The 15063-nt window shown below is 41.9% G+C and overlaps 1 protein-coding gene across 4 annotated transcripts in view; it reads left to right on the top strand.

Moving 5' to 3' along the window:
* The window catches only part of MAF (MAF bZIP transcription factor), a 362661-nt gene that overhangs the window by 297058 nt on the left and 50540 nt on the right, over positions 1-15063 (top strand). The window contains exon 2 of one of the 4 annotated variants that reach the window (XR_015878961.1): positions 7754-7956. The exons of the other annotated variants lie outside the window; for them this stretch is intronic. The gene's annotated coding sequence lies outside the window, so the exon portion shown is untranslated. Of the gene's footprint in view, positions 1-7753; positions 7957-15063 lie in introns of those variants that run through there. 4 annotated transcript variants of the gene reach the window in all.

Raw genomic sequence — 15063 nt, 5'->3', positions numbered from 1 at the left:
CAGTACATAATAAATGAGTATATAAGAACATTTTTTTATTTAGCTGTACAAAACAATGCAGAACAGGGACATGATTTATAGACATTGCTGAATAACACAAGCAGCAGGGTGTCAGCAACCTAGTGTTAGGTGCTGTTTGGGGAGTTAGGAGTACATGATTGTGGGGTCTATTTACTAAGCAGTGTTAGGAGACAGAGTGTAATGAGATAAGGTGCCAGCCAATCAGCTTTTAACTGTCATCTCACAGGCTGTGTTTGAAAAATGACAGGAGCTGATTGGCTGGCACCTTATCACTTTTCACTCTGTCTCCTAACACTGCTTAGTAAATAGACCCCTGTATAAGTAGGGTAAGGAGAAGCATGTGAGGGACGAGGGCTTAGTATAAGTAGGGGAAGGAGAAGCACGTGAGGGAGGTGGTCCCTGCTCACGAGAGCTTACATTCTAAAGGGGAGGAGCAGACAGACAGAGGTGACACAGATGGAGTAGATAGCGAGGAAGGAGCAGTGGGTTAGGATATGTGCTGCGGAATGTGTGTGTGTTATAAGATGACCTGATGTGTCAAAATTAAGTTCTTCATCTATCTCTATGACAGAAAATAGATTTTATTTGTGTTATATACACATGAGAAATGTACTAAATAACGTTGTTGCACTTAATTTCTGTCTGTTACATCCAGCTAAAGATGCAGATATTGTGGGACTATCCCGCATCCTAATTGTGAATCCTTTTGTCACAGCTGCTGGGTGCTATGCCATGCTCCTGTGAGTGGGTGCTTCTCACATGCTAGACACACCCACAAAGAGGAGCAGCCATGCCCAACATGCTGTGGCCACGCCTCCTCCTGGGGGGCTCCAAAGATGTTGCTGTACCCGGGCCCAAGATTTCTCTTGGCAGCCCTGCCTCCTCATCCTCCTCCTTCTCATCCTTTTCCTCCTCTTCATTTAATATATAGTTGTCCCTCTAATAAGAAATGCTAGCAGGATAGGGATGACTTGAGTTTAAAGGGAAACATAACAGAAAACGAAGATAAAAATGAACCATGTACAAAAAGTACACAATGTATGCTACTTTGTGTGCATACATACGTATGCGTGTGTGGTGTGTATGTACTGTATGTATATAGTGTGTGTGTGTGTGTGTGTGTGTGTGTGTGTGTGTGTGTGTGTGTGTGTGTGTGTGTGTGTGCATATATATATATATATATATATATATATATATATTATATAATATAGGCACCATAAGTCCGGCTCTCCCTGGAGTGAGATGGCTTGGCCCGGTGCCTGCGAGAAACGGATAGGTACTGGGCATGAAGTCGCGGCACTCAGGGTACTTGAAAAAAGGTTTAATGTGACATCTCAATAGAGCACTATTGAGATGTCACATTAAACCTTTTTCCAAGTACCCTGAGTGCCGCGACTTCATGCCCAGTATATATATATAATATAAATAAAATTTCTCATTGAATTAGAAAATGATCATTCATGGTGGCAGGCGTCTTTTAAATGTGCGATGCGAGATGAATATTATTTGGAGAATCCTTGTCTCTAGAAACCACAAACCGCCACTGGTGACGTAAGTAATGCAAGCTTCCATAAAAGTGATAAAATCACACTTTCAAAATTAAAAATTCATATGGCCATAAAGATATCATCAAGTCTGTCCCTTCAACTTCGATCCCGAAATCATTTCCCCGTCATCCAGTCACCGATTTCAAATCAGGGTCAAGTTAAGTCTGTCAGGAAAGGACTTTGAAGAGGTTTTAATGCAAAGTCTAGGATACCAACGCGTTTTGTGACTCAAAGAATCAGCCAGTACCTGAAAGCCACAGGGAGCATTGCAGCATGGAAGGATGGACTAAGACTTTCTAAGCTGTTTATCTAATATTCTCATGGACGGCTTGTAATCGTTATGTTTAACTGGCAGCAATCAGCCATTTCACGAGGAACCAGTCTAGATGAGGTAACTAGTTCATGCCTTCTATTTAGGTGGGATCGTCCTGATTCTGATGTCCTGTCCCGCCAGACAGCATTTTTGTCTCAACTTCTGGAATAACGGTATATACTGCTCAATGGCTGTGTGTGGCCAGTCAGGGGTGTATTTATGGGTTGGTTTGTGAAGAACACATCTCCAATGGGACATGGTCATGCCCCTTTTCAGAGGGGGAGTAGTAATATCCCAATTCCTAAATAAAGAATTTGGTATGTATGCTAGCCTGAAATGTCCTGATTGCGGTTTCACTCTACAAAATAGCTGCCTTCACCTTTGTGCCTCAGTCATGTTCCTAGTGAAGTGAAAGGCTCCATTCTCATGATTATTGGTTTAGCCCACAAAATGGCTGCCTCTACTGCATAGTGGTAACAGATGCACCTTAATTATTAAGGGGCCTATTTATTAAGCTCAAAAATGCAGTAAATCTTCAGAAAACTGTTGTTTTTGGGGTATTGATTCATTTTTGAGCATCAGTGGTAATTTAGTGGTATGCAGCAGATGACGATATCTGCTGGGGTCCCCATCTTTCTTTTCGCAAATGCAGCCACCATAGTGTTCTATGGCGACTGCGAAAAAAACTTTATTTAATCTTTAGATGGCGTCAGCCTATTGTAGCTTATGGGCTACATATTGTGTGTATTGTATTGTCAGAGAGAGTTCTGAAGGTTGCTGCTCTAGTAACCACCACTCGCACATGCTTGACCCACTGGCTGCAGATGCCCATTTGCTCAGTTGGGTTGCTTAGCCTTCGCAAGCTTTTTTTTTTTTTTTTTTTTTTGTTATAGACTGTTTTGGTAAACTGTCACAATATATAACGTTTATTGCCGCAATTGGAAATTTAAAATGATTGAGGGAAAAATGCATTAATGTTATATCAGCCCCTAAACCACATAAACAATCATTTAAATTTTTGCTGTGCACCAATTATGTTTACAAACGCATGTTGATTTGCTCAAACCCATTTAACTGGTGCAAGGTTATGGTATTAACTGGGTTTGCCTTCCTTTAATGACTGTTGAGCATTTCATCATGAAACACATGAATAATTGAATATGCTAAGAAAACATGCAAATGACCAGGCTGGTCATGTAAATGAGATGCTAGTGTTCACTACTCCTAAATAAATGTGTAATGTCATACAGGGGTCTATTTACTAAGCAGTGTTAGGAGACAGAGTGAAAAGTGATAAGGTGCCAGCCAATCAGCTCCCAACTGTCAATTTTCAAACACAGCCTGTGAGATAACAGTTGGGAGCTGATTGGCTGGCACCTTATCACTTTTCACTCTGTCTCCTAACACTGTTTAGTAAATAGACCCCACAGTTTGTGGAGTTACCATCTAGATCTTTGGGAACATAAAACAATGACCATACAGCCAGAGCCGGACAGCCTTGATTTGAATGATTTGAATTCCAAGACGATTCCTGCAATTGATATTCTCAGTCGATGCTAATAAAACCAGCACGGAATTGAATGCCTAGCTTTTCTAATTCATGCTGAGAGGGTGCATCATGGGAACATAGATTAGCAATCTGATATTCTCTATTATCTGTATGAAAGGCTTTCCAGATAGGGATAGGTAGTTCACGAATGATTAGTTCACGAATGATTAGTTCAAAATGAACTAATCTTCAAAGTGAACTAGTTGATATAGTTCACAGCTCTGGCAAAGATTAGTTAATCAGGAACTAAAACATGTGGGAGGAGTTAGACACAGTGTGAGAGACCACAGCAGCTCCATTAGGCATTAGTCAGTACTGCTAAACTACCACAGGTGGCACTGCTGTGCTCTGATATTGTGAGGACTCTGTGGAGCTGATTGAACTAGATTGTCATGATGACTCATGAGTCATTCTCATGGAATATAGTTCAGTAGTTTGTTAGGCCAGTGGATCATGTAGTTCAAAAGTCACATGATACTGTACATTCCCCATCAGCTCAAAACACAGTGCTGAGTGCTGCATGCTATATACTGTACTGTAGTTCTGTTTATTCCACAAGACTATGGGGTCTATTTACTAAGCTGTGTTAGGAGATAAAGTGAACGGTGATAAGGTACCAGCCAATCAGCTCCTAACAGCTATTTTTCAAACACAGCCTGTGACATGGCAGTTAGGACCTGATTGGCTGGTACCTCGTTCATTTTCTCATAACACAGCTTAGTAAATAGACCCATAGGGTGATATGTATCAAACCTTCAAGATAGATCAAGTAGAAAATTACTCATAGCAACCAATCAGCTTCTGTCATTTTATAGACTGTGCTAGATAAATGACAGAAGCTGGCATATACAACCCCTATATTCTGAATTTGGATCTTACTAAAAAATAATTAACATTGCAGAGCTAAACATGTCACTACTACTGTAGCTTGTTGTATAAGTGATTTCTGTTATAAAATATTAAAAGATTAGAGAGATTAAACATATCTGATCATTTGAACAAGACTCATCTCATAAAATGAGCTAGTAGTAGAAATGCCTCCTGTATGTGTAATAGACTAGTTCTGTTTCCAATCACTTCTCTCAGCAGTGTTTCAGAGCCAGTGATGTAATGAACTACATGAACTAATCTTTTGAGTGAACTAGATTTTAAAGAACTAATCACCAAAATGAAATAGATTTCTCATCACTATTTCCAGTTAAGGTTCCCTTATTAATACTGCACAGTTCTATGTAAAGGTAGACCACCTATATTATTCAAATTATGAGACATGGATTATCTAGAACAGAGGTTCCCAAACGCTGACCTCAAGGCACCCTAACTGTCCAGGTTTTAAGGCTAACCATGCTTGGGCACAGATTAATTAGTACCTCAGTCTTTTGATTTAACCATCTGTGCTCAACCATGGATTCCATTAAAACCTGGACCGTTAGGGTGCATTAAGGATTGATTTGGGAACCTCTGATCTAGAGTAAGGGTTCTCAACTCCAATCCTCAAGTACCACCAGCAAATCTTGTTCTTTGACTCACCTCTGCATGATCAGAGGAATCCTATCTATTCAGCTATATCCGTCATTATCCCACTGGTTTCAACAGACAGCAATCCTGCAAACATGACCTGTTGCTGGTACTTTAGGATTGAATTTGAGATCCCCTGATCTAAACATTTAATATAATGCCCATTAAAAAACCCAATTATACCACTCTCATTGTCTGTCTCCTTCCTGTGAGGCTAGAAAACACTAATATTACTTGACCAAAAAGTAGGCACTCCGTGCTTGCTGTGTTCGGTCAAGCAAAATGGCTGCTTTATGCAGATATCTTTCTACCTAAAACCTCAAGAGAGGGTGTAAATCCATAAAAACCTCCCGTGACAGTAAATATTGTCTGCACCTGAAGGTAACAATGTTATTTTCTTGTCTATATTGTTGATGTTGCTCTTCAGTATGTTTTTGGAAGATCATAATTGCACATAGTCTGGAAGATCATAAATAGACGTCTCATTGCCTTTTTCCAGCCTTTTGCGATTGTACCTTTAATAGCACAGCATGCATCTTATATGAAGTGAGCGGAAAGATTAGAGTGACAAGGGAAAACATTTAAATAAAATCACTTATGCTGCTATTTACTAGAGAAACGTACTACGAAGTGCCAGCGGCTCGGGTTCTTATTTATGAATCACAAGGAGGTCCTCGGGTAAAAGGCAGGGAAGCATTGTATGCAATATGCCGCCAGTGTTGTGCCACTGGCAACACTTTGACACAAAATTAATGTGCGGAGCCGATTTTCCTCTAGAAAGTGCTAACACAACAATGCATCAAAACTAACTGTTTCCATGAGGTAAAAAAAACCAGTGGTGATTTGACTTTCATCTTGTACAAGTAAAAACAGTAGTCCTGTTAGGACAAAAGGTGGTAGGATTCCTAAGGCGGTCAGATTGTGCTGTGTCCTACTCAATGGCACTAGAATGGTGTGAGAGGCTCGCACACAGCTTGATGCCCTCTAAAACTTCCTCGCTTTGTGACGTGTGCTGTTACGCTTTCTGTAAATAGCAATTTGCTTCTGATTATAAATACCCACCCATTGTATAATTCCCAGCTCAGATATTTATAGGTACGCCTCTCCTATGCACTTATCCTCATATGCTTCGCCATTCTAACAAAAAAAAAGAGAGACACTTAAAAGCAGAATTTGGATGGCGTTTGATTCGTTTTGATATAATAGAGAAAATCCTTTAACTAGAACAAATTGGCCAAAGCGCAGAGTAAAATCGGCTCCAGTCCTATCGTGCGCCTCAGCTTGTGCTGAGCCCACTAGTCACTGCACCACTACCTCCCCAACGGCATTAATTTCATCACTAATTTAAACACTGCCCATTGGTGATAGGTACAGTTGAATGTAGACCTAGGGGATGATTCTTTGTTGGGACTAAGGCAGCTTTGCACCTGGACACACCATGTTGCAGTGCAAGAGGTGCAAATGAAGCATTTTATTTTTGCATGCAGTGTAAATAGTGGCTGATTTGGTATGCAGCCCACAAATGCTGGACAGCTTTATTAACACTTATGCTGGGCATACACTCTACAATTATCTGTCAGATATCTGTCCAATCTGTCTGGTGGGAAGGAAACTCTGGTCCGTTTTCTAGTGTTTGGAAGCAAATTTCGATTGTTCTTTGCTCCCATACATTACCAGATTTTCATTCCAACCAGCCAGATTGGACAGATATCTGACAGATAGTTGCATGGTGTATGCCCAGCATTAGATTTGAGCTAGGACACGGCCCTTTCAAATCTAAATCTCTGCACATCTTAAATCTGTCCCATCTGCAGTGCAGCATGGTTTAGCCAAAGTGTAAAGTTACTTGATTTTTAATTTTTATTTGCTTTGCTTCCAAGTCAGTATCAGCCCCCCTCATGTGGATTACAGATTGCATGTAACATGTCTTACTTGACACTGTGCCGGATTCTGATGTGGCTGGAGATAGCTGCTATGTCTTCGGACGCAGCAGCGATGCTACCATATGCAAAAGCAGGAGGTGACGTAGTAAAAAAGCGCCTTCTGCATGTTTCAGTGATCCGCAGCTGTGTCCGAGGTTTCAGCCATCGGATCACTTGCATGACCATCGCCCATCTGAGTACCCCTCAGGTTACGCGGGATGGCTGGTGGTTTCATGCTGTTGAGGCCAGGAAGTCTGTGTCGGTAAACCCAGTCCCTGGCCTCAGAACTCCCACAAAATGGAGCCAACATATCTCCATTTTCTGGAACAGACTCTCTTGCTTTCCCCCAAACGGCCAGAGTCTGTCAATTAGGCTGCGGCTCAAAGGGCACTGCAAGCGCGATCGCAGGACCCGTTCTGCACATGCTCGGACGCCCCACCATCAGATTTGTACGTTAAACCATCAGCTTTGCATTCAAATCGGAATCATGTCCTTTCCCAATACAGCCTGGTAACTTTCTTAAACTAAGCTGCAGCGGATGTCCGAAATCCTACATAAATCTCCTCCATCTCAATCTGCTGACAGGTCGCGTAATTTGCAGTTATAAAATAGAGGATCACTGTTTAAGCAAGGTGAGGCGAATAAACCCCATCAGCAATGCTAGGCGCTCAGATCATTTAGATAAACTAAAACCTGCTCCTGTCACAACATCTTTTGAAGAACCACCTGAATCCTCTAACTGCCGCTCCATAATTGTATCCCGGGCTCTAAAGATATCTTAAGACTTGCTATTTATCTGCCTGGCAAGGCACAACACTTTCTTATTAAAAACATATCTATCATGTTTAATGACTGGATTTCTCCCTCCCCTCCTTTAATACAGAACAATGACAGGTGTGAGAGAAGATGTGAATCAGATGCCTGGGCAATATGCTCACAGCTCCAAGAGTCCTTGAACATCAGCATTCCATCCTGGTGCCAAAACGTGGAGGGGAGGGGGCAAAAAAAAACACACACACGCAAAATAAGAGAAAGAAATAACCCCCAGATTACACGGCTGTGTTCGGAAGAAAATAGGACCATTTGCAGTTGCTGATAAAAGCATGTTGAAACGCATATGGAAAATACTATTAGAAGGAAATCCACAGTGCTGAAGTAAAACGGGTCATTAGGCTTTCGTGTGTAGAAGAGTGTCTCCCATCTGACAGTGCCGAATGGTCCTGCTTCTCACAGCTTATGCTCCCAGTTACATTAAACAGACAAACAGATTGACTATTTTGCATTTCTCATTTGACAACAGCTTGTCTTCATTTGCAGCACGCTGGTGGCAGAGCTGAAAGCATGGCTACGCGTAGTACGCGAGGTCCTGCTTTTGAATAACAGCAGATGCCAACATTTAACTTCAAAATAAATCAGCTTTTCTCTTTTCTTTTTTTTTTCTTCCCTCTTTGAACAGATAAAAAGCTTTAGTGAAGTGCCTGGGAAAAAAAAGAGAGAAGGAAATGTTTATTTTGTAGGGGGGAGAAAAAAAAAATCACTGAGAACAGTTATTTGTTACAGTGAGTTCTATTGGTCCAAGGCTCAAATGGGAGGAATTGGTACCTACAAATAACAGAATTATGGGGTGACTCAGAGGTAGCTGCATCTTAGGGCACAGCTGCTACTGCGTCTAGTAACGAGTACGACACGGTCAATGGGCGTACAAAGACACACCATAGGACATTGCACCTACCTATGACAGGTGCAGAATGTCCGACTGGCCATTAGACACACCGGCAGCACAATCTACAGTTACCACCCATAGACGCCCATTCCATCTGCATGGCACGACATGTCATTTTGACCTGCGTCTCTGTGCGGTGACCATCGGGACGCATGCACAGAGCAGCTCTCATGCATGCACATGGGGAAATAATCAGCTACTTGTGCCCGATAGCTTCCCTGCGGTCACCTCGTTCACCTTAGTGTCAATACCTCATATTTTGCAAAATCCACCAATAGTTGGAACTTCATGTTTTGTGAATTAATTGGCAATTTTTAATCTCTTCAAATAACGTAACGTTTTTTATTTGCTTTGCTTTTTTTTTTGCAAACGATTGAACCAATAAGAGGGTAGATGTATTATAGCGGCATGCATTGTGTCGCTATAACTCCTTCCTGCTTCACCTCCTTATCTAGTGCTGATGCGCTGTGTCTCCCCTCCTGGCTGACTCCACTGGGCATGTGCGAGATCTATTGGCACTTATCTTGTAGATAGCAGCGCCTATATAATGACAGGGACGGATAGCATTTACCACTCATGGGTGAGAAGCGGTTTCAGCGCACGTTATGTCACTCCTCTACCATATCGCCGGGTCATACATCTCTCCCCATGGTTCGATCCAGAAATTTTTGGTGAGATTCAATGTTTTATGAAGTTTGCATGTTTTTTGTTATACATACAGCCACATCTACACGTTACTTATAGCACACTTTCCCCTGTTATATAGGAGCTGCAGGAATGGCTGCCAGATACAGTATAAAACCTTCAAAATGATAGTGTTAGTAAGATGCTATGTTTTTATTAGATATATGCATGGACCCCTGTGTTTTGGTTTTAGTTTTAGCAAGACTACCCTTAAGATTTCGGGTCAGATTTGGTTTTGGATTTTTTTCAATTTGTGAAAAACAGCTAAATTCATGTTATTTGGACCTGTTTTACATGCAATCCAAAACCTGAGATTCTGTTTTTAAATCCCAGTTCCGAAGTTGCAGTAGCCCCAAGCCGGGACTCTGTTCTATTCGGAACCCCAAAGGTGGTCCGAGCCGAGACTCGATTAGACTCCAAACCCCAGAGTTCGGGTGTGTCCGGTCCGGTCTAATTGTGACATTTTGCTCATGCCCACTCTGGAGTCACATTACCATGCTGTAACTCCCAACTTTTTAGTTTTGTATATCGGGGACAAACGCAATGGGACATGGTCATGTGTCACAGAGTGTGTCCACCACTTTAAATGCCCCCAACCCGACTGCCTTTCCGAAAAACAACCCTTGTTTATCTATGCAGAACGGCAGTAATTGGGCCATACCTCCTAATCTTGCAGCCCTATCGGGAAGGAGGGACAAAGGTCTTAAACTGTGACTGTTCCCTCTAAATCAGGATAGCTGCAGAGTAAGGGGTAAGGTCATTCTGATGTATTTTTAAGTTGTCCTGTAGTCTGGGGCAAAATAGTTGTGGCATATAAATCTGATGCTGCTCATAAACACCCTAATAGCGTCCATTGTGACTCAAGCCAAACTAACCAACTTAATATATAATTAATAGTTATTAAATAAGACGACTAGCAACCGGCTTGGTATTTAAAATTTATTAATTTTGTTATTGACAACTTATAAAAATATTTACCCAAACGTTGGTGTACAATTCTCCATTTAACACTATGGAACCACCTGGTCAAGTGTTATCGGCCTTTTAGGGAAGGGACATAATGAATTTAGCAACAACATAACTGCCGTTCTTTGCCGCAACCTCAAATATTCACACCGCGAGCAAAACAAAAACCATACGGCAGGAGGGTGTCAAATTTCTGGAACAAAGAGGCAGGTAACGTGTCTGAGAACACCTAAATATAATTACCACAGACTTTCCAAAACTAACAGTCACCAACCTTAATTCACTTAAAGGAGCAACAACAACACATTTCAAGGTGGCACTACATACCTCAACCTCAGGATTTCACCGCCCTCAGGTTTACATTCAGCCTTCAGTCTCTCCTCTCCTGAAAGTATTCCTCGCACTTGTACTATAGCAGGATTATCACTTTCATACCTGCCACATAAACTGTACATGCACAGTCTATGGGCCTGGACTCTATTTCCTATCCTTGTCTATAAATGGTGTCTCCAAATTACACTTCTACGATGCCACAACAATTAGAATCAGGAGCCCTACAGTGTACAGTGTGGTTCCTGGTCCTACAATCATGCTACACTGCAGTCACTATGCTGGGCATGTCTGTGCTTCCTATAGTAAATAATGGAATGTCTTATGAAGGTCAATGTGGGAAGAAAGCACTACAAGGGAAAGCAAACAATACTGTACAATGTATTACTATAATAGATTCATGCTGAGACATACCTCCCAACCTTTTAATCAGGGGCATATAGCAGAGTGGGCATGGCATGATGGTGTGGCCACACTCAGAGGGGCATGCCTCGGGCTTATGCACTCTAAAGGCCCCCATACACCAGCAATTGATTGCAGTAATTGTGCAATTTGCTATCGATTGTGTATAAAAATCTTTCCCTTTTTCAATCGATTGCAAATTGCACAATTTCTGCAATCTCTGATGTATGAGGGCCTTTAGATTCCCATTCTCTCCCCTCCAAACACCCACCAATAGCACCCCTGCAGCCTGCTCCTATAGCATTGCAATCCATCATGGAATAAAGGTGTCAATGGATGGGGCAGAGGGCCTGATTCAGAGCCGCTCGTAAGCGGCCGCTCGTTCGTTCCGAGCGATGTTTGCCCAACTGCGCATGCGTACGGATCGTAATACGCATGCGCGAACCAGTCAGTGCGGCCGAAAATCGTTTGTTCGCTAAATAGCGAATGCCTGCTATTTTGAGTGACAGGAGGAGGCGTATGTGGGTGGTAACAGGGGAAGGTGCTTGAAAACGGGGAGTGGAGATCAGAACGCAGGCGTGCTTAAAGGTCAAAACGGGCGTTTTATGGGTGTGCATAATTAATACAGCAGCGTCATTGACCACGTCACTGGGTTATTTTATAGTCAGAACTGCTCGCATGATTGCGGTAGGAAAAACCAACCACAAGAATAGCGAGCAGTTCATACGCTGGTCGATGTACTCGATTAATCTAATAAATAGCGGACATGACGTAGGATGCGAGCGGCCAGGGGGCGTAGTTTCCAAAAAAACGACCGCAAGTTTTGTTCACTCGTTCAGACATAGAGGCGTGAACAGACCGCAAAGAGCGAACGGTTCATTTGAATAGCCAGCCCTTTTTTCAGAACGAACGACCGCAAATAGCGTCCGGCTCCGAATCAGGCCCAGAGTCATCTGTGATAGTATGCTAACCATTGCGATTGCACTACATAAGGACGCCCACTTTACCACACACATCCGTAATGTTTAGCAGGGCTGTGAAAACATCGAGTACCATCGCAGCCTCACGCACACTTGCCCAAGCTCTGACCTTACTCAGAAATTGCTAACTTCAGCCCACGCTATGTGGCCTCGGGCTGAGTAGGGCATCACAGTGGATAATTTATGCACGCCCCTGCAACGGCGTCCAAACGCACTGGCACGCCTGCTCTCAGCCGACCACCCGTCCCATTACCACCCACAAACGGCACTTCCTGTCAATCACTCTGCGATGGGTCTGCATTGTCATTGCGTTCACAGTCCTGATCGCAATGGCTAGTTCACGCACTGCCATGCATTTATTTAGTACCAGTTATTTATTTAGCGCACATATATTCCGCAGCGCTGTACAATCGACCCATTTCCTGTGCGTATTATCAACTGCATTCCTTGCTTGCTGAATCAGGCCCTTAATGCGTACCTCTACGAAATCTAGCATTTACTTTGTTAGACTTCTAAATAAAAATGTATTCCAGGCAAAACAAAATAGCCCCCAAACCTTAATCCTAGTTCCGGCAGTACAAACCATGTACCCTCAGTCAGTCAGGAGTTACAGATAGCATATTCCAAATATAAAAGGAATGGTAAGACAAACCAGACAAGCTCGGAACATTCAAAGTTGGTTTTCTACACATTTTCCCAAATGACAGGGAACATTTTTTTTTTTATATGCATATAATATATATACAATTATAAATAAACCCTCATCAATAAAACAAATCTAGCTATATTGCATTAGTAATGTCTGTCATTTAAAATTGTATAATTGTTTTTTTTGCTAAATACCCAAATAGTGTACTGCTTTGTAATACAGCCTCATTATGCTTTAAAAAAAAAAAAATTAATAATAGCTGTGCTAATTAGAGTAATTAATTGTGTGCCGGATCTTCGGATCCAACACAAGGATTCCCGTACATTTCTGATCTACGATATATTGTCCTATTAGTGAGTTGTTTCAGGCCTGTGGATGATAAGAAAGGTATTATGCTATCTATGCCCTCCACTTACAAATGTACAACCAGATTCTGATGAGATGCAAAGTGAAACTATTTATCAAAGTCCTATTTACATAGTTTGCAATATGCCTAAAGCAAAGCACAAATTTAGTTGCATTTACCAATTGCAGCTATACTGCAGGTTGTCTAATCAAAGATAGAATGATTGCGTGGGGACTTTTGGAGAAAAATGCTTGATTTTAGTTATCGAACAAATTCAAAGGCCCACGTGCCGATAATATGGGGGTGTCGCATATTTCCTAGCCTTGTACGTGACCAGGACCCGGTTAGGCTGCGATAAGCTTCAGCTGCTGCAGCGTGGCCAAAAGAGCAACCATCGCGCCCATGGTTGCAATGGTGGTCCCAGGCTGCGACCACAGTCGGAGCGCTGGGATAGCAGATGCAGCAGGGAGGTTGTCAGGAAATGTTGATAGATAAAATTAATAAAAGCTTTCCATAATAAATATACATTCATACATAGAACCAGTAGCACACAGAACTGAGCTTTCTAAACACACATTCTCCCAGCTTACATTAGGACTCCCGTCTCTTCCTGCTGGCAGCTGCTTTCTTGTCTTTCTGGACTGCCATGCTGATCGAGTACTCAGATCCTCACACACAGCATGTGGAACAGTTCTATTCTGTCCCTTAAACTGCATTTTCAAGCAAAAGTGCTAATAACATTCTATTATATGCTACTCTTATTGTGGTCATGACTTGAGCCGCTGGTTGGTCGTAGCGGGTCTCACGCATGTGCATGAAGGAGCCGGCTCCCTCGTGCGCATGCGCACTGGACAAACATCGAGGCGGCCGTGCGGTCATAGACCGCACGGCCGCCTCTGAATGAAGCCCTTAAAGTGCTACATAGTTACCAAATGATTTGCTATTGATACTACTGAATTGTACGCAAAACAAGTGTACATGAGAAATACAAAATTAAGGGGTCTATTTAATATAGGGAGAGAAGCCTTAATTCTGTCTGTTTTTACCAGAGATAAATTTCATCCGCCCCGCAGCCAGTGAGAGCTATCGCCAATGCTAGCCATTGCTGGGTCTTTTCAGCAATGAAGTGTCGGTGAAAATACCCTGACTTGCCAGCTGTGGATGGTAGTAAGAGACTTCCTGATTGGCTGACCAGCATTGCCTAGCTCCCACAGTAAAGTTTCTTTGTTATATACTGGTGATGGTGAAGATTTTATATCACTGTAATAAGTGGCAAAATAATATTGTTCTAGAGCCAGTGTTTCATAAATGGACCCCTTATCCCCTTCATTTATGTCGTTTCTGCTTATTCTTATGCATTCCTTATTTTTTAAGCATCCTTTTATTTATTTTTTTCCGAAATACTTTATGAAATTCTCTATAGAAGATTAGAAATGAAAAAACTCCAATGTCCGGTAACTCAATGATCTTTTCTTTTAGCCTCCGCCACTGGATGTTCCAAGTACCTAGAGGGGTTTTGCAGATAAGTGAGGACAAAGGAAAAGGCTGTGCTGGAAAGCAGAATTCAAATTGATTTTTTTTTAAACCAAAAGTAAAAATAAAATAAAAGTAAAAGAACGTAAAAGTAAAAATAAATGATATAATACTGATTTACAAATTGCTATTATTTCCATGTTTAATGTGATAATATATGTATCATCTAGGTTATTAACACCTTAACATCCTTTTCCAAAACAATCATTGATTTTTAAGGTACAGTATGTTCCTCTGAGTGGAGCACACAAAGTTGCACATATCAGTGATGAAGCAGAGTGAGAACGCCGGTATAATAGGTAACTGCTTGACCTCTGCTTGTTGGGTACATTATACGTTCCTGAAAACTTGTCTGACATGAGCACCACAATTCCCACTAACACCAGAGCATCTTTGACCTTGAGTCCGCCCTCCTGGTATAATAAGCCATCAGAGAAGTCGTTGAAGCATGCACTGAAAGATTATGAATGTTTCATTACTGCTCTCCAGCCTGGATCCTGCAACTGACTTCAAGCAGCACGTTCTAAAAATCCTAATTTTTTTTCCCCCTTTTTCCTTTTGTGTGATGAATATCTCTAAA

The sequence above is a fragment of the Taudactylus pleione genome, unplaced genomic scaffold (assembly GCF_031769625.1).
Source record: "Taudactylus pleione unplaced genomic scaffold, aTauple2 ptg000195l, whole genome shotgun sequence".
Lineage (NCBI taxonomy): Eukaryota > Metazoa > Chordata > Amphibia > Anura > Myobatrachidae > Taudactylus > Taudactylus pleione.
Note: the sequence above shows the minus strand (reverse complement) of the source record. Positions and strands in the feature narration are given on the sequence as shown.